The sequence below is a fragment of the Panthera tigris genome, chromosome B4 (assembly GCF_018350195.1).
Source record: "Panthera tigris isolate Pti1 chromosome B4, P.tigris_Pti1_mat1.1, whole genome shotgun sequence".
Taxonomy (NCBI): Eukaryota; Metazoa; Chordata; class Mammalia; order Carnivora; family Felidae; genus Panthera; species Panthera tigris.
In genome coordinates, this window is record NC_056666.1 from 28,212,854 (window position 1) to 28,239,151 (window position 26,298).

Sequence of the window (26,298 nt, forward strand, 5' to 3'; positions counted from 1 at the left end):
CCTAATATATACTCCGAATTCAGTACTGATCACCATTTCCACTGCTATATCTATGATCAAAGTCATCTTTACATCTTGTCCATATTCTTACAAAAGCCTCCTATGATTGGTCTTCCTGTCTTTGCCCTTGATTTACTTCAATCAGTTCTTAATACAGCATGTAGAATAATTACATTAAAATATAGGTCTTATTATGTCACTCCTTGAGGGAAACCCTCCATCAACTTCTCATTTCAGTCAATAAAAGCCAGAGTCCAAGAAATGGTCTACCATGGCTCTATCCTCTGGACCCCTGTTATTCCCAGATACCAGCTATTTTTCTCCCCCTACTCACTTTGCTCTTCTGTCTGACTCACTTTTCTCTAGTCGTATTTACCTCTTTGCTGTTCTTGGAATGTGTCAGGCAAGTTCTTGCTTGGAAGATTTGCACTGGCTATTTTCTCTGCCCGTAACACTTCTCCATGGCTCATTCCTTCATCAGTTTGGGATTTTTATTTTCCTTAGGCTTTCCTTAGCCACTCAATCTAAAATTGCAAAATTCCCCCACTCCACCCTAATTCTCCTTCCTCCTTTGTGTTTCTTTTCTTGTAAGCCTTATTGCCATCTACCATCCTCGTATTTTACTTACTTTTTCTATTATTTTCTTCCGCATTTCTCTAAAATGAAAGGGCAAAGGCTGTGTTTACTTTGTTCACTTCTCTGTCCTCAGCACACAGAAGTATAGTGCCTGGCTCATGTTATTCACTCAATTAATATTTGTTGAATGAATGAATGTAGTAGAAAATAGTCAACACAAAAAATTTAAAACTAATTCAGGGATTTTGAGAGCCCTTGGATCATTTAATAAGTGGTCAAACGTTTCAGTAGACAGCAGGCGTTAGAAATATGACCATGTATACTGATACTGTAACATACAGAACTTGCTTCTTTGAACAAATCCTTGTTCAAAGTATTTACCTATCTAACTTTATAAGTGTAGAATGCTAAAAAAAATAAGTAGTTTGAAATTGGATACGACCATTTGAGTATACTACAATGTGGAAATTTCTTAGAATCTTTCTGTTTTTAAAAGCATTGGTGATTTAGTGCAATGTAGGAGGTTTTTTTGTTTTTCTGTGTTTTTTTTAGTTGTTAATTTAGTTTAGTTTTAGTTTAGTTTAGTTAGTTTAGTTTTTTTTAGTTGTTAATTCCAGGCCCTTGTTTTATAGGTTTGCAAGCTTCAAAAAGCTTAAGATGAATACTAATTTTTAAAAATATTTATTTATTTTTGAAATAATACAAGCAGGGGAGGGGCCGAGAGAGGAGGGGACAGAGGATCCAAAGAGGACTCTGTGCCGACAGCAGTGAGCCCAATGTGGGGCTCAAACTCACAAACTGTGAGATCATGACCTGAGCCAAAGTTGCACACTGAACTGACTGGGCCATTCCAGTGCCCCAAGGTTATTCCTTTTTAAGATAACTTTTTAAAATAAACCATTATAAACCACCAAATAATTATTGTTTCCAAATGTCCATATTTTCTGTCTTGACTACATGCATAACTATTTTAAATAATTATAATCATAATATGTCTTTAATTTTGATTCTTAACTACGACATCCATTTTCTGTGTTTCACTATCGTCTCCATTTTTGTCTTTTTAAACAACTGATAACAGACGATGTTCATTATAAATAAACCATTCTCCTTTTCGAGGTTGCCATCCAGCATGGTAGTAAGAATGGAGAAGAAAGTACACATGTGAGCAGTAAAATTTGTTTTCCAATAAATACAATAAAATAAACATTTGTCCAAGATTTCTCTGAAGTATCTGGAGTAGCTAAAGAATAATGATCCTAAGAAAAGAATAGAGGATCAGGAAGAACTCTGTGAGTGCAAAGAGAGGGTATTCTTGCAGTTATGAACTCAGCACTGGACTGAGTGTCAGGAAAGTTTGATTAATCACATGGGACCCTGGACAGCCATTTATTTCTCAAGCTTTCAGTTCTCCCATCTGCAAACACGTACTGGACTACTAAGTGATTGCTGAAGTCTCTCCCAACTTTGGGACGATTGCTGTGCCTCTTGTTTCTTTTGAACTTCATTATTATTTCTTCTGATTGCTTTCTAGTGACCTTTCATAAAAGCTTTGGTTTATAATGAAAAGAGCATGAAATGCTCAATCCGGAGTCTGTTGGAGATTAAACTTTCCTGAATACTGAAACACTTGACTTGACACAGGAAGTGCAGAACTGCCATTTCATTTTATCTTTCTCAGCCAGAAGCAACTTCTCATAGATCAAAATTTAGAACAAGGAAGATTGGATTAAGGCCAGACTTAGAGAAAGCACCCTGGAATTTTCTTTAAGACATACTTTTGGGGCTCTTACTGTTATTCACTACCAGAAATCCCAGTAAATGAATCAGAAAAAAAGTAATGCAGTTAAATATAGCATCATGTAAGTACATATGTAAAATAAGTATAATAAGTATAATCTAGGGGAAGCGATTATCACATAGCAGAAAAGACCAGACTTCGGAATTAGTCTGCTTGGGTTCAGTTATCAGTGTTACTGTACTAGCTGTGTTGCCTTAGACAAGTTGAAATGAAAAGCTTGATTTTACAGGGTGATTTAGCTTCTTTCCATGTAAAATTGGAATAGTAACATTGAGTTTGCAGAGTTGTTATGAGGATTAGAGAGAATATTTATAAAGTACTAAGTATAGAGCCTGATACTCAGTAAACAGTGACCTTTATCAATTATCAGTAACAGCTATTGTTGTTATAGTATGTACTGATTAGTTAATACTTTTTCAAAATATTACCTATATAAAATACTTACTCTGTATTCCTGTCCTGTAATTAGGATCATATGTGTTTGTGGGGGTGGGGGATGAGACCTTGGCATTTCTAATACTCAGCTTTTTGGCAGCTTTAAATGACTTGTCAAAACTAAAGAATTATGTTAAAAGTTCTTATTCTACAGCTTTAGCATATTCAAGTCTCAGATGGAATAATGTTTCTTTTTAAAGAAGTGTTTGTTTCCTTTAAATGCCTGTCTTGTAAGAACACTTGTTAGATTGAGACAATAGTTCAGTAAAATCACTAGAAGTATACTTTTTGGGGGGTTTGGGACATACAATGCAAAATGTTTTGTGATAGGAATCAGGAAAGCTAATTTTCTTTTCCTTAAAGATAATGGGTTATATTTTATAATGCTATACAGACTATTGCCACAGTATATGCAGATTTATTATTTCTAATGCTAGAGCCAGATGAACTGCCCTGGGTATTTAACTGGAGGAACGTTCTTGGGGTTCTCAATGGCCTCTTTCAGGAATTTTATTTGTTCAAGGATCTAAAAAAAGTAGATGTGCTTCATTGGCTTGATTTATACTTTTTTTTAAAAAAGCTTATTTATTTTGAGAGAGAGAGAGCAGGGGAGGGGCACAGAGAGAGAGAGAATCACAAGCAGGATCCACACTGTCAGTGCAGAGCCTGACTTGGGGCTTGATCCCATGACTGCGAGATCATGACCTGAGCCGAAATCAAGAGTCAGGCGCTTAACCAGCTGAACCACCCAAGTGCCCCTTGATTTATACTTTTTAAAGGAAGCCTAGAACGTTCTTTATTCAAATATATGTGGAGAAAGGAAAAGTTGTTAAGTGAGGGAACAGGGTTCATACAGACACATCATGAGCTTCAAAACTAAGAAGAGATGGATGAGAATGACTTTACGGTTTATCAAGAAGGATGTTAGTCAGGAAGGCAAAATAGGAAAAGGTGAAAAATCAGAAGAAAATTTTTAAAAGACCCTAAAACTTGGAATATATATTTTATGACAGGAGCAGAAAGATTATTTACCTTTAAGAGAAAAGACATGTTGAATACTAAAGAAGCATAGAGATGCAAATCTTTTTTTAATTCAGTGTTTTTTATTTAATTTTTTTTTAATTTACATTCAAATTGGGTAGCATATAGTGCAACAATGATTTCAGGAGTAGATTCCTTAATGCCACTTAGCCCATCCCCCTCCCACAACCCCTCCAGCAACCCTCTGTTCTCCACATTTAAAAGTCTCTTATGTTTTGTCCCCCCTCCCTGTTTTTATATTACTTTTGCTTCCCTTCCCTTATGTTCATCTGTTTTGTATCTTAAAGTCCTCATACGAGTGAAGTCATATGATATTTGTCTTTCTCTGACTAATTTTGCTTAGCATAATGCCCTCCAGTTCCATCCACACAGTTGGAAATGGCAAGAGTTCATTCTTTTTGATTGCAGAGTAATACTCCATTGTGTGTGTGTGTGTGTATATATATACACACACATACATACATATATATGTGTGTATATATATACGTATATACATATGTATATATGTATATATATGTATATATATGCATATATATGTATACATATATGTATATACGTACATATGTACGTATATACATATACATATGTATATATACGTATGTATGTATATGTATGTATGTATGTGTGTATATATATATATATATATATACGTATATATATATATATATATATATGTATATATACACACCACATCTTCTTTATCCATTCATCCATCGATGGACATTTGGGCTCTTTCCATACTTTGGCTATTGTTGATAGTGCTGCTATAAACATGGGGGTGCATGTGCCCCTTTGGAACGGCACACCTGTATCCTTTGGATAAATACCTAGTGGTACAATTGCTGGGTCATAGTTCTATTTTTACTTTTTGAGGAACCTCCATACTGTTTTCCAGAGTGGCCGCACCAGTTTGCATGCCCACCAGCAGTGGAGCAATTACATGCCAATAAAATGACAATCTGGAAGAAATGGACAAATTCCTAGAAACATACCAACTACCAAAACTGAAACAGGAAGAAATAAGAAATTTGAACAGACCCATAACCAGTATAGAAATCGAATTAGTAATGAAAAATCTCCCAAAAAATAAGAGATGCAAATATTATTAATTCCAGATGGTATGTTATCAGAGGACCTGTTTTATTTTATTTATTTATTTATTTATTTTTTTATGTTGTGTGGATGTGGTTTTTTTTTTTTTTAATATATGAAATTTATTGTCAAATTGGTTTCCATACAACACCCAGTGCTCATCCCAAAAGGTGCCCTCCTCAATACCCATCCCCCACCCTCCCCTCCCTCCCACCCCCCATCAACCCTCAGTTTGTTCTCAGTTTTTAACAGTCTCTTATGCTTTGGCTGTCTCCCACTCTAACCTCTTTTTTTTTTTTTTTCTTCCCCTCCCCCATGGGTTTCTGTTAAGTTTCTCAGGATCCACATAAGAGTGAAACCATATGGTATCTGTCTTTCTCTGTATGGCTTATTTCACTTAGCATCACACTCTCCAGTTCCATCCACGTTGCTACAAAAGGCCGTATTTCGTTCTTTCTCATTGCCACGTAGTATTCCATTGTGTATATAAACCACAATTTCTTTATCTATTCATCCGTTGATGGACATTTTTATATTGGAATTGATGAAACTGTCTTACTATAGCTTACTTCAGACCCAGTGTCCTTAAGGAGTGGGTAGTTTTCTCTCTTTTATGTTGCATTTTGTACCTGGTGTGAGCTCAGTAGTTGTTGTGTACTTATGATTTCTTAATTCCTAAGATGATTTATACGGTAATTACTTACAGCTTTTTTAGTGGTTCTTTTTAACCTGTTGTTGACCAAGACATTACATTTGATCATAATTTATCTCTCATATGGTTTGATTGTATTATTGCTAAAAAGATTTAATATATTTGTAAAATTGATTTGTGTTTCTTATGAGCTTCACTTAAACTATTCATTTGGTCTAGAGGTACTTTATAAGTAAAAAAATACGTGAAATTTGGACAGTTTTATTTCAAATACCTTCTGATATGTTTTGAAGACCTATTAAGCCACTGGTTCTTTTTTTTTTTTAATATGAAATTTGTCAAATTGGTTTCCATACAACACCCAGTCCTCATCCCAACAGGTGCCCTCCTCAGTGCCCATCACCCACTTTCCCCCTCCCTCCCACTCCCCATCAACCCTCAGTTTATTCTCAGTTTTTAAGAGTCTCTTAAGCCACTGGTTCTTAAGCTGAATCAGAATCATGTAGAGGACTTGTTTAAACAAAGATTGGTAGACCCTTTTCCCATTGTTTCTGATTTAGCAGGTCTGGGCAGGAGCCCCAGAATTTCCAAGAAATTTCTAACAAGTTCCCAGATGGAGCTGATGTTGTTATTCCAGGGACCATAATTTGTGAACCACTACATTTAATAACTAGGTAGCTTTATTTGACCCCTCCTCCAACCAATTAAAAATTAGTAATGTTTGAATTGCATGCATTAAAGGTAATATTGTGACTCTTTTTCACTGGGTTCTAGCATAGAGGCAAAAAATGACCTTGTTCCAAGCAGTTGGAACTAACTTCTATTTAAACTCAGAAATCACTCCTTTCTTTAGAGAAGAACTATTTGTGTAAAATTCGATGACTTTCCCTCCTATGTCTTGAATTTAAAAATAGAAATATTTGAGACAAATATGAAAAAAATTTTCAAAAATAAGAGACTTGATACTACTAATCTGCTAGCTAGACCTGACAAAATAATAGAAACAACATCTTATAGAATCTTGTTCAAACTACTTCCTTTAAAAGATATCTGATATTGTGGGTATGCAAGATGGTTTATTAAATATATCACTTATATTTTATATTTAGCTTTTATAAACTTTATTTAAATGTTTCAAAAATACCTTAAAAGTAGGTATTTCTTAACATCTACATATAAAACATGATGTTAATAATATGGTAAAACTGTCATGTTTTTGCAGAAACCTTTTTTTTTGAAATAATAACACCTTTTAAAATAGATGGAGAAAATATGAAAGGCACATTGCTGCTGAAAATTCAACATAGTTTGTAAACGGATAAGCTGTGTAAGTGTTGACTATGAACAGACTGGCCTATATTTATTAAATTTTTGCTTAAGTTACAAAAGATTCACTGTATTATCTTTCTGGACATATAAAAGTAAATCATACTCTTTTTAAGGGCAGGAACAATGTGTTTGAAATAAATTAATGTATGATTGCAATTATATTTGAAGACTGTATCTTAATAATAATCAATCATTGCTTCTCTGATTGCTAGATATCGTTTTCTAGATATCTTTTTGTTTTTTACTCTTCCTAAAGTTTGTTTCATTATAGTGATTCTCCTTCTTGTTTCAAAACGAATAAATAAATGATTATTTGTTAATAAAAAATTCAAGCTTCTGCCTATCTGCCTTTGTACATTTTTTACTTACCCATGTATATACAGCACTTACCTGTACAAGCAAGTATTCATTTACTAAAAAGTTGCCCACTTTGTAGCCTTGAAGTCATATTCAAAAATCTTCTTAACTGATGATAGGGTAAAAGCCAAATGCATACCTCCTACTTGAGAGAATTTTTTATCTTTGTTAAAAAACACACACGCACAACATATTTGGTATATTTAAGTTTACTTCTGCTCGCTTTCATATGTTAGTTTGCACTTTGCGTTTGTATAGTTTTCTAGCAAGTTGATCCTTTTGTGGGTTTATTATATACTGTTCTTATCCTATAAGGACTAGGTTACAATTAAAATAATTCAAAGACCATTGAGAGGTATTGTGCTAAACTAAGGACCTTGCCTTTTATCATACTCAGATGCGTCTCTCCTTTTATTATTTCAATTTGAAGATAGTGGCATTATCAGAGAGGGAATGTGGTCTCTGCCAGTAAGCTGTGTAGTGGCTAAGAGGTGAAGGCAAATGTGGCTGACTTTAGAGGAACTAAGTCTCCAACAAAAGAGTGGGTGAGGGTGTGAAACAAAGTCAAGGCCACAGGGAAAAGAGCAGGATAGCTTCATTGGCATGTGATTTGGGTAGTCACACAGGACTTAGCAGCACTCAGTTTAATGCTTTGCTATTACCATCTTTACATTTTTAATAATTTGCAAACAGGGGTCCTCCCTACATTTTCATTTCTCACTGGATCCAAATGATATAACTGTGCAGAAAATAAACGACAGAGGAGAAAAGGAAGCAGAGATTTCTTCTGTCTCCTTGGTTCTTTATTCCTTTTCCCAGTATAGCCAGAGTGGGAATTATTTTTAAAGTATGACTTATAGACCATGAAATATTGTGGAATATTAGCCTAATTTGAAAGTGATTTTGTATGTATGCACGTATGTATTCACTTACCAAAGGATTAGCTAAGGGGAAATAGGAGTTTATTAAAATTTTTTATAAAAATATCAAAGAAGGGCACCTGGGTGGCTCAGTAGGTTAAGCGTCCAACTCATGATCTCAGCTCAAGTCTTGATCTTAGGGTCATGAGTTCAAGCCCCACATTGGGCTCCACACTGGGGGTGAAGCCTACTTAAAAAAAAATATATATATATACATACATATATATATATGTATGTATATATACATATATATACATACATATATATATGTATGTATATATATGTATATATACATACATATATGTGTGTGTGTGTGTATACACATACCTGCACACACCTACCTAAAAAAAAATATATGTGTGTGTGTGTGTGTATATGTGTGTGCAGGTTTGTGTATATCCAAGATATAATATAACTTCTAATAGAGACTTTATCAAGTAAATATATAGCATATATAGTTTGAGACATAAAAACAGTTGGAAGTACAGGATTCTATTCCTGAATTAACCTACTACATGTTTATGCAAACCACAGTAGTGTTTTCTTCACCCGTAGAGCCTGATGCTTTATATTCAGTATAGTACTTTATTATTTGGTCATTATGCCCCCCTAATATTGTTATTATATCTAACATGGTAATTGTTTCTTTACAATAACTGTGAAGTTTATTTTTAAAAAATTTTGGAAATTAAAATTTAGAAATTCAAAATCCCAAACAAATTTTAAGGAGTTTTTAAGGAGGCCTGTTGATTTCTTTCTTTTATTCAATGGTTACATATACTCATTTATTGTTTCTATCACACCAAGGCTCTTTTACCAGATCTCCTCCTTGCTTAGGTACCTTAATATCATTTGGTGCATAACAAAGCTAAAACAAAGCCAAACTTTTTTTATATTCTTTCACTTAAGAAAGAGTTCTTTTATTCTAATAAATTGTGAAAAAAATGGTTGGGGGAAGGGATTGCCTAAATTTAATTCTACTTCACAGATCTCATCCAAAAGTCATTATATTTAAACCACATGATCTAGAATGAGACTCTACTCTTTTAGGAGTAAAACTGTGAAAAAGATAGGAGTGTGGAGATATAACAACACCACTGGTTTCTTGGCTAATTTAGTGAAAGTTTGTGCCCACTTTTATAAATTACCTAGCAGTGTAATAGAGATTGAACATTTTAAAATTAGAGAAGGGGGGAATACCAAAATTTCCATTATAAGATGACTACTGTGAAATTTCTGCTTTAAAATGGAAAAATTAGTTTCTTTAAGACACTTTCTTATATAAATTTAAGGATTCCTTGTCCTCAGTCGGAAATATTTTAACCTCCTGTATTTGTAAAGTATTTCGGAAGAGAGCTATCAGGAAGCACCAGGCTAAAGGTTTAAGCTGGAGTACCGTCAGCCTAGCAAGGGTGTTGAAACTCTTCTATATCCTGGAAGTATAACAGAGAACGCCAAAGCCAGCTGACTTACCCTATAGTTTCTCCTGTTGCAAGAGGACATTTTTAGAGAGTCATATAGTTAATATTTTTTAATAGCCATAGAGTCTAAGTTATGGATAAGAATGGTTTTTATTTCATATTTTTAAGAGAGATGGAAGCATGCAAGGAGGGAAGGGGCAGAGAGAGAGAGGGAGAGAGAGAATCCCAAGCAGGCTCCATGTGCCCAGCACAGAGCCCCGATGTGGGACTCCATCTTACCATCATAAGATCATAACCTGAGTCATAATCAAGAGTCAGTCGATTAACTGAGCCACCAGGATGCCCCTATTTCATTTATTTTTATCCAGAATTATAACATTGCATGGAACATAAACTATATTAGAAGCATTAGTTCTGCATCTAGTTTTGCATGACATTATGTAAGGTAATAACCATAAAAAAATGAAGTTAAATATAATGTCTACTTATCAGAAGCCTAAAATATACAATGTCAACACAGCCCCTTAGAAGACATGTAAGCAACTGAACAAATAGCATGAGGCAAAGAATATATTGATAACGTGGTAAATGCTTTTTGGACTTCACAGATAATAAACCCTTGTTTCTTCTGAAATAGTCTAGCAAAAAAAAAAATGCATCTTTTTCTTTAGTCTAAAAAAGCTTTACACAAGAGGTAGAATTTTCGTTATGTGGATGATGGGAGAAATTACTTTTGACAAGCTGCAGTTTAAAAAAGGAAGGGAATGTGTGGTGCCAGATACAGAGTTAGGGAAGCCCTGACTTTAGGAATCAGAGGCTATAGTCTTGGGGGTGGTGTAGAAATAGAAAAACCTATTGGGCAAAAGGACTGAACATATTTATCCAAAGAAAGGAGAAAGGGACAAAGAAGGCATAAGGATAAAGTTGATGCAGAGTGAAGCCAGTGTGCTCAGTTGTTCACTGATAGGCATTTCAGTGGGCTTTTTTTCCAGAATAAAGTTTGAAGGCAAAGAAATCTAGTCTCTTATTAAGGCTACCTATAAAACTTCTGATTCTATTCTACTTCTGGTTCGTATCTTTAAAATTGAGATTTGGTGGGGTGCCTCGGTGGTTCAGTCACTTAAGCCTTTGACTCTTGGTTTTGGTTCAGGTCATAATCTCACGGTTCATGGGTTTGAGCCCCACCTAGGGCTCTGCACTGGCAGTGTGGAGCCTGCTTGGGATTTTCTCTCTGTCCCCCTCTCTCTGCCCCTCCCCAGCTGGTTCATTCACTCCTTCTTTCAAAGCAAATAAAATAAACTTTAAAAGTTTTTAAAGAAAATTTAAAAATTAAAAAAAATAAATGAGATTTGGTTACATTTTAATTTTGTAGATCGAGACTGTTAAAAACTGAGAACAAACTGAGGGTTGATGGGGGGTGGGAGGGAGGGGAGGGTGGGTGATGGGTATTGAGGAGGGCACCTTTTGGGATGAGCACTGGGTGTTGTATGGAAACCAATTTGACAATAAATTTCATATATTAAAAAAAATAATAATAATTTTGTAGATAGAACATTTTCACAATTTTATGGCAATTAAAATAAACTTGATGTTCATAAACATAAAAAGATAAAATATCTTCTTCCCTGTGCCAGTGTGTGTTTCCAGCTGTCCCTAAAACAGCTCTTTTGGTTGTCTGCTGTTTCATGAAAGCTGGTCCATTGCCACATGCTCACCCCCTGAAGTCTCCTGACAAAGCCCTACCCCCTCCCAAAGTGCCTTTTGTGGCCATCATTTTTATTTTCTCCTTTCTCTACCTTTCCATCCTAGATGTAATTTTTTTCAAGTGCATAATATCTCTGTGCCTCAGTTTTTTGAGATGTAACCTGGGGCTAATAAATTTTATCGCCACTTGCAAAATTACATGAGTCAATATTTGAAAGCACCCAGCGTAGTGCATGGCACATAACAGTTGAGCTTTAGTACAACAAATGTTACTTGTTTTTCTCCTCTTCCCAACTGGTAATAATAACTCTACTGGAAGGGGAATACAGTAATTCAGGGAAAAATTTTTCATGAACTGTGGTGTTTGCCCAAATTTTGGTTTGTATTTATACAGTGCATTATGTATAAATTTGTTCTCATTAGATAGGGCTATTGAGTGTTTCTACCTTAGTTGTTTTGTTGTCTTAAAAGGTTAATTGGGGCATAACCAAATATAGCATGGTCTTGCAAACAACTCATAAAATCATAATTATTTTAAAATAAGCTTGAAAATTAGAGGGGTTGCTGTATGAGACACATTTTACGTAGTTCTCAGTTTAGTTATGAAATTACTTGCTTCTCAAACTAAGGCAACCTCTCTCATTCCATATCTCTATCAGTAACTGTATGATTTTAGAGGTTGTGATTTAATGTTTTCACATTGCTACCTATAATAACTCATTTTAGATCATCTAATCATGATATCCTTGACATGTGTGGTGTTGTATCAGACACTTCATGCTGTGTATACCAGGCCTTTACCTGTCATAACTATCTCCCTTCTGTGTTTCAAGACACCCCAGCAAAGTAAAATTCAGTCCTCGCTTGATATAAATAGTAGCATTGTTGACTGGATCTTTGGATATATTAAATAAGGAACACCACCAAAAGAATGATAGAAGCATTGTTCATACTTTGCGATGTTTAACCGTTCTTGAAAGATTGAAACTGAAACTTAACATTGAGTGGATGAACTTTATTCAAACAATAGTGTTGAGAAACAGGAATCCTAGGTTTCACCCAATCCAAGTGTTTAATCAGTTATATATTGTTTTTCATTCAAAATCATTTTACTACCCCCTTTGTCTACCTCCATCATCCTTATTTTACAAAGACCTTTGACCTGGTAGGCATTGCTGATGGTGAAATGCAATGTCCTGAAGTCTATCTATGTTTCCAATATAATTAACTGTTCAAAAGGGTGAACAAGATGTCTGTGAAAAAAATAGTATAGTCCTATAAAAACAGATTTGTTTTGATTTTGCTCCTTTAATTCTAGAAATCTAAATGTCAAAAATTCTTAAGAACCACTGGCATGATACATGTGTATAAAACAAATTACATTTCTGAGAAGTAATGCTAATAATGTTTCTATATGTTGTATAAGTTAAGCAAGGATAACTTAATACTACTGACTGCTGTTGTTGCTGCTACTACAAATACTGGTATATCTGTACCGCTGCCAGTATAGACAAAGGACGCTCTCATCATCCCTCAGGGAGGGAGTAGTCATTATGGGTGGTAGCATTACATCTCTTTTAAATAATGTCTTCTTGTGTATTGTTAATATTTCTCCTGTACTTAAAACTTTTTTTTAATTAAAAAAACGCATCCTGTCTTTCTGGACTTGCTTGTATCATCAGTTATTTTCCATTTACATAATTCATGTCTGACATCAACAGAGCCGTTTACTGTTTACTCGGTACCTTGACATACTTTGGCAATTTTGTAAGTACAGTTTGAGTGATTCTTAGTATAGAAAGGTGAAAAGTACATTTGAACGTAAAACCTGTATTTTAGATATTTGTTGCCTTTTTTCCCTCCTGAAAGATAATTTAAAAACACAATTGATTGGTTATTTTGTTGCCAAACCCTTTATAAATCATTATTAGCGATAAATGTTCATTTCTCTTCAACTGTGAACAGTAACAAAAAAGTTATTCAGAATTATTCAGTGTTTTAAGAGCCACCCAAGTTGACACTCAAAAATTTAAGAGTGCTTCAGAATATGAGATATCTAATTGTTAATCAGCGCTGGAATTATTTCTACAAATCTTAGATGTAAATGCTAATGTCTTACTGGTCTACTCTACCTAATTGCTGTTATAAAAATGTGTTGAAATGTTTGAAATTAAATCCTCTGCTATAGTTTATGTCCTGTGCAGAAGTATGATTATCTGAGGAGTTTTTTTTTCCCATCAGATTTTAAATATGAAGTATTGTTCACTGTTAACACATAGTTATGAAACAAAACTCATAGTTATAAAGACTACCTTGACTAAATACTCTTGTTTTTCATTGGCTGTAATTTAATATTTAATATATTTGGGGGAGGGGAGACAAATTTAGTTTTTAAGTATATTTATAAGTGATGTCTTAATATCTATCTTTTTGTGATGTAGACTTCTAAGCTGAAATTGGTATAATTAAATATGTTGAGCATTTTGATTTTTATATTTCACTACTATAATACAAAACGAAATAACCTATGCTATCACATGCAACCTAGCCTCTAGCCTCCATTGCCCAGCTACCACTGTCAGTCTGGGTTTCCACTGCCATGCATGCACTAGTTGTCAACCCCCACAGCTGCATGTTTAAACACTCTGCTGGCACTGCCCCCACATAAGTGCTTAGAGGCCACCACCACGCGTATGCCCCCCTATGGCTGCATTCAGTTCCTGCCACCAACCTAGATCCACTACTGAATGCATTCTGAGAGATGACCCCCACAGCAGAACAACTGCACACAACTGGCCTTGTCCTTACTGCCCATGCATGCCTGTAGCTAGCCCCCACCACCACACACATACTCAGAACCAGCCTAAGGACACTCACCCTTGGACCTGGAGGCATTGCTGAGGACCCCACCAGCCCTCTCAGCCACTGGTAAACCCCTCAGTTGTTGCTTCCCAGGACCATGCAGAGAATGATGTCACGGACCCTAGTTGCTATGCCACTGGGTCCCTCCTGACACCTGGAGCTGCTGTCCACTCCTGCACTTGGTGCTCCATGAATAACAAGACCTGGTGCATCAGTGTACTTATACACACCCTTTAAATGGCACCCACGCACCTCCCCTCAGCTCCACCCTACAGGTGAAGGTCATTCCTTACGGAAGCCAGCTTCTAAAATCTGGAAGACATGACTACTTGTTCACATGCACAGACATCAGTGCAAGGAAACAGGGAACACCAAAAATCAGGAAACCATGGCACCAGCAAACAAACACAGTAAACTTCCAATAACGTACCCCCAAATAAATGGAAATCCATAAATTGCCTAAGAAAGAATTCAAAATAACTGTTCTAAAGATGCTCTGCAAGCCACAAGTGAAAACAGATAAGTAAACAATTTACTGAAATCAGGCAAATAATACAAAAACAAAAAGAGAAGTTCGACAAGGTAAGTATTAAAAAAAGAAATTCTGGAGCTCAAACATGCAATGCCAGGACTGGAAATACAATGTAGAGTTTCAGCAACAGACTTGATCAAGCAGAAGAAAGAATGAATATAAAGACAGGTAATTTTGAATTGTCTAGTCAGAGGAAAAGAAAGAATGAAAAAGAATGAAAAAAAGCCTACAGAATTTATCAAACACTATTAAATGAATCAGTATACATATTATGGGAGACTTGGAAGGAGAAGAGACAGAGAAAGGTGAAGAGCTTATTTGAAGAAATAATGACAGAACTTTCCAAATCTGGGGAGGGAAATAGATATCCAGACTCATAGAGCCCATAGGACCCCAAATAGACTGAACATAAAGAGGTCTACACCAAGAAACACTAGACTTAAACTCAAAAGTCAAAGACAAAGGGAGACTTTTGAGAGGAGCAAGAAAAAGTGACCCATCAAATACAAGGGAGCCCCCATATGACTGTCAGTGGATTTCTTTTTTTTATTATTTTTTTTAATGTTTATTTTTGAGAGAGACAAGAGTGTGACTGGGGGCGGGGCAGAGAGAGAGGGAGACACAGAATCTGAAGCAGGCTCCAGGCTCTGAGCTGTCAGCACAGAGCTCGACACAGGGCTTGAACCCCTGAACTGCGAGATCATGACCTAAGCCAGGGTCAGATGCTTAGCCACCTGAGCCACCCAGGTGCCCCTCAGTGAATTTCTTAATAAAAACCTTACAGGCCAGGAAAGAGTGGGATGTTATAATTCAAAGTACTAAAAGACAAAACTTCCAATCAAGGGTGTTGTACCCAGCAAAGTTTTAAAGTAAAGAGGAAATAAAGTCTTTTCCATACAAATAAAAACTGAAGACAGTTTATCACCCGTGGGCCTACTTTGCAAGAAATCCTTAAGGGAGTTCTTCAGGGGGAATTGGAACATGCTAATCAGCAATATTAAAATGTATTAAAGTATAAGTTTCACTAGGAAAGGTAAATATATAGGCAAATGCAGAATAACATAACACTCCAATGATGGTGTGCAAATTATCTGTAACTAATATAAAATTAAAAGTATTAAGAATAACTGTAATGACAAAAGTTGAATAACAGATTCACAGTATTAAAATAAGTAAACTCTGACTTCAAGAACACATAGTTTGTGAGGGGTAAAATAAAGTTTTTGTATGCAGTTGAACTTAAATTGTTATCAAATTAAAATAGATAGTCATAAATAAAAGAAGCTTTATGTGAACCTCATGGTAACCACAAAGGAAAAACTTATGGTAGGTGGGTAAAAGAGAAAGGAATCAAACCAAATCACTACAAAAAAATTATAAAAGACGACAGAAGGAAGGGAATAAAAGTAACTGAAAAACAGAAAAACGTTAACAAAATGGAGATAGTCAAGTCTTTATCAATAATTATTTGAAGTATAAATGAATTAAATTCCCCAATGAAAAGAGAGTGACTGAATTTTTTTAAAAGAAAGAAAAATTTAAAAACTAAATCTAGTGATAAGCTGACTACAAGATACTCACTTTAGGTATAAAAACACATAGGCTGAAAGTAAAGGGACAGAAAAGGATATTCTATGTAAACAGTAACCTAAAACACACCAGAGTTGGCAATATGTATATCAGACAAAACAGACTATAAGTCAGAAATTTTCACTAGAGGCAAAAAAGGTCATTATATAATGATAAAGGGAAGGTATAGCAGATAGATACACATCCAACATCAGAACCCCTAAATATATAAAAACAGATATTGACAGATCTGAAGGGAAAAATTGATAGCAATAGAATAATAGTAGAGGACTTCAGTATTGCACTTTCAATAATGAAAGAATATCCAGGCAGAAAATCAATAAGGAACAATTGACTAAAACAACACTATAGCCCAAATGAATCTAACAGACATACACAAAACTTTCCACCAAATAGTAGCAGAATATACATTCTTCTCAAGTGCTCAAGGAACATTCTCCAGGATAGATCACATGTTAGGTACAAAACACATCTTAACAAAGAAAAATGAAATCATATCTTCTCAGACACACAGTGGAATGAATCTAGAAGTCAATAACAGAAAATAGAAAAATTCACAATTAGAAACTGAACATACTCTTGAACAACCATTGAGTGAAAGAAAAAATATAAAGGGAATTTTAAAGCTAACTTGAGACAAAAAAAGAAAGTGAAAATACAATTTAACAAAACCTGGGATGCAACAAAAGCAATACTAAGAGGGAAGTTTATAGCAAAAAATGCCCACGATTAAAAAAGAAGAAAGATCCCAAACAACCTATCATTACATACAACTCAAGGAACTAAAGAAAAAACTGCACCCAAAATTAGCAAAGGAATGAAATAAATATTAGAGCAGAAATAGAGAATAGAAAAACACTACAATTTCAGCAAAACTGGGGCGCCTGTGTTACTCAGTAGGTTGAACATCCAACACTTGATTTCAGCTCAGGTCATGATCCCAGGATCCTAGAATTGAGTCTGCTTTGGGCTCTGCCCTGAGCTGGAGCCTGCTTAAGACTGTCTCTCTCTCTGCCCCTTTCCCCAAATCGTGCTCACTCTCTCCTGAAAAAAGAATCAACAAAACTAAGAATTGGTTTTTTGAAAAGATAAACAAAGTTGACACACCTTTCGTTTAGGAGAGAGAAGACTCAAAACTCAAAAGTGAAAGAGGAGACATTATAGCAAATGACACAGAAACAAAAAGGATCATAAGAGCCCATTAAGACAATTACATGACAACCTAGAATAAATCAATAAATTCCTAAAGACTAATCAAGAAGACTGAATCAAGAAGAAATGGAAAGTCTGCCTAGACCTATAACAAAGAGGTTAAATAAGTAATAAAAAACCTTTCCACAAAGAAAGGCCCAGGACCAGATGACTTCATTGGGGGAATTCTAACAGACATTCAAAGATGAACTAATATCAATCCTTCTTCAGCTCTTCCAAAAAACTAAAGTAGATGGAATACTTTTAAACTCATTTTGAGAGTAACTTTACCCTTATTCCAAAGCCAAAGACAACACAAGAAAAGAAAACTGCAGTTTAATATCTCTGATGAACATAGATGCAAAAATCCTCAATAAAATACTAGTAGCAACCTGTTAAAAGGATCATACAGCATAACCAAGTGGGATTTACCCTTCGGATGCAAGGATGATTCAACCTATGAAAATCAATCAGTGTAGTACCCTACATTAATAGAATGGAAGTCAGAAAAACCACGTGATAATCTCAATAGATGTAGAAAAAGCATTCATATCTTTTTTATAAACGTCTCAACAAAATAGACACAAAAGGAACATACTTAAATACGATAAAGACCACATATGAGAACTACACATCTGACATCATGATCAGAAAAAATTGGGAAGCTTTTTACTCTAAGATTCAGAAGAAGGTAAGGATGCCCTCTCTCACCACAACCAGCAACATAGTGTTAAAAATCCTATGGGAATGCACACTGGAACAATCACTATGGAAAACTATGGAGGTTCCTCAAAGAATTAGAATTAGGGCAATTTAATGGCCCAGCAATCCCACTTCTGGGTATATATCCAAAGGAAATAAAATAAGGACTTTCAAGAGATATCATACTCCCGTGGTCAGCACTATTCACAATAGCCAAAATACGGAAACAACCTGAGCACCCATCAATGGATAAATAAAGAAGATGTGATATGCGTGTGCATGCACGTGCGCACACACACACACGTGCACACAGTTGAATATTATTCAGCCATAAAAGAGAAGGAAATTCTGCCATTTGTGATAACATGGATGGACCTTGAAAGCATTATGCCAAGTGAAATGAGTCAGAAGAAGAAAAATACTGTATGATTTCACTTATATGTGGAATCTAAAAAATTAGAACTCATAGAAACAGTCAGTGGAAAAGTGGTTGGCAGGAGCTGAGGGATGGGGGAAATGGGCAGATATTGGTCAGAAGGTACAAACCTCCAGTTATATGATTAAGTTCTGGGGAGCTAAGAGACAGCATGGTGACTATAGTTAACAATACGGCATTATATAAAGTTGCTATGAGAGTAAATCTTAAATACCCTCCCCCACAAAAAAGAAATGGTGATTTTGTGAGTTGCTAGAAATGTTAACTATACTGTGGTAATCATTTTGCAGTATACAAGTGTATCAAATCCAGCATGCTGTGTACCTTAAACTTCCACAATGGTATATGTCAATTTTATCTTAATAAACCTGAAATTTAAAAAATCCTAACCGCATACATTAAAATTTTTTTTAGAAAAAAATTACTGGTGCCTTGGTGGCTCATTCGGTTAAGCGTCGTACTTCGGCTCATGTCAGGATCTCACAGCTTGTGAATTCGAGCCCCGCGTCAGGCTGTGTGTTGACAGCTTAGATCCTGGAGCCTACTTAAGATTCTGTCTGTCTGTCTGTCTCTCTCTCTGCGTCTCTCTCTCTCTCTCTCTCTCTGTGTCTACCTGTCTCTCAAAAATAAATAAACATTAAAAAAAAAACCCTAGCCAGCATAATCAAGCAAGGAAGAGAAATAAAAGGCATTCAAACAAGAAGGGAAGAAGTAAAATTATTTCTCTTTGCAGATGAAATGATTTAGAAAACACTAAAGACCACACACACACACACACACACACACACACACACACAAAGAAAGCCACTAGAACTACTAATTTAGCTAAGTTTCAGGATGTAAAATCAACATACAAAAGTCAATTGCATTTCTATACACTAACAAGGAATTACCTGAAAAAGAAATTATGAAAACAATCCCATCCACATAAGCTGGGCAAAGAATAACATACTTAGTAATTAACCAAAGAGACAAAGACTTGTACATTGAAAATTATAAAGCATTGATGAAGGAAATTAAAAGACAACAACAAATGGAAATACATCCTACATTCATGGATTGGAAAAATTAATATTGTTAACGTTCATGCTACCCAAGTTGGTCAACAAATTCAATCCTATCAAAATACCAAAGACATTTTTTATGGAAACAAAAAACAATCCTAAAATTTGAATGGAACCATGACCCCAAATATTCAAATGAATCTTGAGCAAGGAAAACAAAGCTAGTGTCATCACAATTCCTGATTTCAAATGACATTACAAAGTTATAGTAATCAGTACTGGCGTTAAAACAGATATACAGACCAATGGAATGGAGAAAGAAAGAAGCCTGTGCAGTTATAGTCAACTTATCTTTGACAAGGGTCCCTGTAACACACAATGGGAAATGACAATCTCTTCAACAAATGGGTGTTGGCAAAACTGGATATCCCCCTGCAAAAGAATTAAATTGGTCCCTATCTTACATCATCCACAAAAATCAACTCAAAATGGATTAAAACTTAAGCATATGCTATCACAAGGTTTCAGAAGAGAACATAGGGGAAATACTTCTTTACATTGATTTTAGCAATAATTTTCTGGAAATGACAGCAAAAGCATAGGCAACAAAAGCAAAAAAAAAATAGATAAATGGGATTACATCAAACTAAAAAGCTTCTGCACAGCAAAGGGAAATAATCAACAGAGTGAAAAGGCATCCTACAAATGGGAAAAACGGTCACAAACTACATATCCAATAAGAGGTTAATATCTAAAATACGTAAGGAATTCATACAACTTAATAGCAAAATACAAATAACCCACTTTGAAATGGCCCAAAGAACCTAATAGGCACTTCTCAAATTCAGATGGCTAAAAAGTATACAAAAAGGTGTTCATCATCTCTAATCATCAGGGAAATGCAAATCAAAACCAAGTAATTTCACATCACACCTGTCACAATGACTAATATCAAAAAGATGAGAAATAACAAGTATTGGCAAGGATGTGAAGAAAAGAGAATCCTTGTACAATGTTGGTTGGGAATGTAATTTAGTATACCCACTATGAAATATAGTATGGAGATTGCTCAAAAAATTAAAAATAGAACTACTCTATGATCTAGTAATCCCACTTCTGAGTATGTAACAAAAGAAATAGAATCAGGATCTCAAAGAGATCTCATGCACCCCCGAGTTTGGTGCAGCATTATTCACAGTGGTCAAGATATGGAAACAACCTAAATGTCTTCAATGCCCGAATGGATGAAGGAAACACATACACGCGCACACACACACACAGAAACACAGTGGAATATTCAAGCATAAAAATAAGGAGATATTGCTACTTGGAACAGTATGGATAGAGCTGGAGGATATTATGCTAAGTGAAATAAGCAGGACACAGAAAGAGAAATACTGCATGATTTCACTTCTGTGAGGAATCTAAAATAGGCAAACTTAACAGAAGTAGAGAGGGGGTGCCTGGGTGGCTCAGTCAGTTAAGCGTCTGACTTTGGCTCAGGTCATTATCTCACAGTTTGTGGGTTTGAGCCCTGCATTGGGCTCTGTGCTGACAGCTCAGAGCCTGGAGCCTGCTAGGGATTCTGTGTCTCCCTCTCTCTCTGCCTCACGCCCCACCCCCCATGCCCCACCCCCATGCCCCACCCCCATGTCTCACCCCCATGCCCCACCCCTGCTCATGCTCACTTGCTGTCTCTCAAAAATAAATAAACATCAAAAAAGTTTTTTAAAAAAAGTAGAGAGTAGAATGATTTGCAAAGGGCTGGGGGAATAGGGAAATGGGGTGATGTTGGTCAAAGGATACAAAGTTTTAGTTATGCAAAACAAATACATTCCAGAGTTGTAATGTACAGAATGGTGATGATAGTTTTATTGTATTGTATACCTGAAATTTGCAAAGAGGATATATCTTAAATCTTCCCACGTACAAAATGGTAACTATATAGAGGTGATGATATGTTAATTAGCTTGATTATGGTGCTCTTCTCACAATGTATACATATATAAAAGCATCAAGTTGAAAAAAATAAGTATGTATAATTTTATATGTCAAGGATATCTCAGAAGAGCTGTTAAAAATAAAAAAAATTGGGAAAAATATTTTTTATTTAAGAAATCAAATTTTAAGTTCTTAGCTTTTATATGATGGGGTGGTAATATGTTTTTTCTAGTCTTGTCATAAGCTTACAGCTATCTACATGATGGTAATGCACCAGATTGATTAAAATGGAAAACAAGAAATTGAAAAGACTGAACTTGAATCCTCAGTGAACTCTTTAGTCATTTTTCCTCTAAGCTATTGAAGTAAATTTTAAAATATGTTACTTGACTCAGGATTCGAAGGACCTTGTAAACTAGGAGATATTACAGGTGGACCTAAGTCTTATTTTTAGGGCACCAGAGAGAAATACAGAAGTACATAGAAAGAATGAATCCAGTGCGTGTTTTATAGTTAATCTGAGGACTCAACAATTTGGGTACATATTTGCCAAATAAAATGATCTATGAAGCAAACATTTTCTTGATTGTATCATAACAGCCTGAAAGTTTATATTTGTGGCATTACTCTGATTAATGAAATCAGTTCCAGTGCAAACATTTGGGCTGTTAGATTTACAAAACCGTTATTTGTCCAATTCTGCAGCTGCTACCCTAGTTCTGGCTCTCATCTTTTTACACCTGGTTTACTGTATCTTCCATGCTGGAATTCATGCCGCAGTCTTGCCCTGGTCAAATTTATTCAAGCAATGCTTTTGTGTTTTCCAGTTCCAGTTAGGAGTTTTAATAATCCCTGACTGGTTACCAAATCAAAAGTAAACTCAACCTAGAATTTAAAGTTTTCCAAATCGTACTGACTCTTGCTCTTCGACACAGTTTCTTCATGGTAACACTTATCTTCTCAGCATGGTATCCCACTTCTTGTTTTGCTATCGCATCTTTCCTCTTTAGGATATACTCCTCCCTTACAATGAAAAAAACCCAAAGTACCTTCTCAGGTTTGAGTTTTAGGCTGTTTTAGACATCTAATGTGGATCATCTTATATTCTGGATCTTGAAAACATCATCAGGAATATGAGTATTCTAGTTAATTAGTGGCTTATCGTATTATTCATAAGTTAACAATGCTAAACACTCTTTATTCAGTCAAATTCACATTCTAAGAAAATACAGTGCAATGTATTTAATGCTTCATTGATGATATAGTAGGCATTTCACTTAGAAATGTTGATGTATAGGACTGCTGGTTAGTAAAAATGTCTAGTTCTTACTGTCTTTTATACTTGCTGTTGCTTATTTTTTTGAAGGTATTGTAAATATTTTAACATGTTTTATATTTTTAATCGGCAGTAAGTATCTCTATTCCCCACTCTGAACACGTAACATTATACTTTGTACATAATAGATTTTCCTAAAATACTTGATTCATTCTGTCAGAAAATATTTATTGAAAATCTACTATATGCCAGGAGATAGGACTTTAGGACTATCACCATGGAAAGACAGTCTGTGCTCTTAAGAGACAGACAAGTAGACAGACATCCCTAATCTAGTGTAAATTCTCTAATAGAAGTAAATACACAGTTGCATGTTGTACCTTTTCAGTTTGGAGAGTGTCGAGCAAACTTTTCCAGTGTCAGTACCGAGGAGGGAATTAGGAAATTTAAGTCCCCCAAACTACACCAGATGAAATTTGCCACCCAAGTAGTAATGTGTTTTTGTTATGCAAATATAGTTGTAAGGCAAATCTCCAGTTTTCTTCCCCTCCAGAGTGCCTCCACTAAATCTTCCCATATAGAAATTCTGGAGCCCCCTCTGAGATGAAGGAATAGCTAAGTTGGGTAAGTAGAAGTCCTCCTGAAGGAGACAAGGATAAAGCGTATTCCTGGAATGGGAATATAAACCAAGGCCCAGTGGTGAAAAGAGAGCAAGGCAGTTGGGGGGTGTAGTTCTCGAAGGCCAGAGTGTAGATTTGGTTGGAGGAGTTGGTGAAGGGGAAATGGTCACTGATGAGCTGCATACGTAGGCAGGAGTCAGGTTGTGAAGGGTTTTAAGACAGTGTGAAGAAGTGGGATTCTTATGAGAGCAGTGGGGAAATCGCTGAAAGGTTTTAAAAGCAAATGAAAAATGACATGATCTATTTAATTTTCAGAGTTGTGTTAAGCCCAATTAGGTTCTTTAGTTTGCATGCTTTTATTAATCAGATTTTTTTTAATGTTATTCTATACTTTCTCTCTAAAAATACTCTTTATAAAAAGCATTTGGATTCCTTAAATCAGTGATTTTAAAACTTTTGTTTTCCTAGCAGTGGAATTCTTAAGGATTTTAAAATTCTACACAGTTGGTCAGTATTAAAAAATAATAAAAGGAGAAGCACTTTGCTTTTAATTCTGGTACTGTTTAATGTTTACTTTGTTGTTTTTTATGGTGAGGAAATGGAGTCGTAGAGATGACAATTGTCATGGCTGCTTGCCTGTATACTCCACTGAGGTTAGGGCTTGTATTCTAGAGTGACATTATTACTAGGTAGGGCTCCATAGTTCTAACTGATGGTAGCAGCAGCTTTCATAATTCATACTTGGTGGTCTCCTAGGCCTTTACTTTTATTTATTCGACAAATATGTATGAAGTATTCTTAGTACTAGTGATATTTCTTTGAGCAAAACAGACACAACTCCTGACCTCATGGTGCTTTAGTATAATGGAGGAGATAGATCTTAAGTAATGCTACAGTGTAATTACACCCGATATAATAAATGCTGTGTAGAAGGGGTGATTTATATTGGGAGATCATTGAAAAAGTTATATTTAAATAGAGATTTAAGCTGGAATCTGAGGAGGTAGGCAAAGACAGAATGTTCTAGGCTGGGGTTATAAAATGCATGAATTCTCTGAGGTGGTAAGGTGAGTGACAAGGGGTAAAGCTGGAGAGGGAGGCAGAGGCCAGATTATGGAAAGAAAAGTTAAGGACTTTGACTTTTATCCTCAGTCTAATGAGAAACCATCAAAAGATTTTCAACGGGTAATGAAATTAGATGATTTGTCTTAAGAATATTACTCTGGCTGATGTGGAGAAATGGGCTAAGAAGAGCTAGAATGGATACAGAGACATCAGTTAAGAAACTATTACAGGAGTCTTATTCTAGAGTCTGGCACACAGGCTATCAGTAGATATTTGTGGATTCGCTGGAGGACAACTATATCACTGCCTCTGTTATGACATCTCAAATCATCCATACTTTAACAGAGTTAAATTGAATATTTTCAAGAAATCACAGAGTAGTGCCCATTTGTGCTAATGTTTCCTCAAAAATTTCATATTTTTAAATTACTTTTTCACATTGACGAATGTGAAATTCATGTATTCAACAAATATCGAGTGCTTAGAATATGCTAGATATTAGCTGAGGGGCTGAGGACATAGAATCAATGAATAAGATAGGCATGATATGATATCTGCCATCAAGTGGCTTCTAGTCTGGTTAATCAGATCTAAGCAAAGCAAGCAATATATTGACCTAATCCTGTGGCATGGAATTTGTCCATTTATCTCAACCTCAAGACCAGGAATGTCCTAGATGAACCATGTGACCCTTTCATCAATTAAACTACATCTTCTCCTTACCCCCTCTTGCTTCTAATTTATACAACTAGGTTTCTACTTTATCTTTGCTGCAAATTCAGCCCCTCATAAATCCTAACACATACGTCAGGGACCTGACAACCTAAAGATTGAATCCCAGTTCTCCTTTAGTCTTACAAAAGCTGGGACCTTGCTTAATGGATTACTCTTCTATTGCTGCATAACAGATCACCACAAATCTAGTGGTTTAAATGACACATATTTATTATCTCACATTTTCTGTGGATCAGGAGTCCAGGCATAGCTTGGACTAGCTGTGGACCAGCATAGCTCCACTCAATGCTGCAATCAAAGCATCAGGCAGACTGCGTTGTCATATGTGGCTCAGTCTCCTCTTCTAAGCTCATTTAGTTTACTGACAGAATTCATTTCCTTATGCTTGTAGGAAGGCTGCCCCTCTCTACAGGCAGTTCACAACATGGCTCTTTGCTTCTTCAAGAACAGCAGAAAAGAGAGAACCTCTGCTACTTGGAGTCTCTGAGCTCAGGGAGGCCTTAGGGTTGTTTTAGTTTTTGGCTGATTAAGCCAAGCCCACTCAGGAAATCTTTCTTGACAAACACAGAGTCAACTGATTAGAGACTGGCAGTACAGCTGCAAAGTCCCTTCACATTTGTCATATAACCTAACATTATAATGGGAGTGGTAGCCCATCATACTCACAGGTCCTCACGCATACCCAAGAGGAGGGAATTATTCTGCCTGTCTCATTGCCTCTTTTTAAAATCTCCTACATCTCTTGGCTTCCAGCAAGACATGCTCTTCTTAGGCTCTCCATGTCTTTGATGGTTTCTTTTCCTCTCTGTCTCCATTTCATAAATGTTGAGGTTCCCCAGAACATCCCATTAACCATCCAATATGTTTCTTGACCCTATTATCTATTGTTTCCCACTGGCTGAGGGCCAGATTCCTACTAAGAATAAATCTAAGAGCAGATTATTTTTTTCTCCGGTCAGTGGCAGAAGAACAGATTAATCATGTAACGAATAAAATAAAAGCGATCTGTTATTCTG

The 26,298-nt window shown here is 35.7% G+C and overlaps 1 protein-coding gene across 12 annotated transcripts in view; it reads left to right on the plus strand.

Moving 5' to 3' along the window:
• Positions 1-26,298, plus strand: part of ZEB1 (zinc finger E-box binding homeobox 1) — a 197,956-nt gene that overhangs the window by 72,300 nt on the left and 99,358 nt on the right. The window contains exon 4 of one of the 12 annotated variants that reach the window (XR_006219719.1): positions 6,820-6,837. The exons of 10 other annotated variants lie outside the window; for them this stretch is intronic. The gene's annotated coding sequence lies outside the window, so the exon portion shown is untranslated. Of the gene's footprint in view, positions 1-4,748; positions 4,787-6,819; positions 6,838-26,298 lie in introns of those variants that run through there. One more of the 12 variants, XR_006219718.1, reaches the window with a different exon arrangement.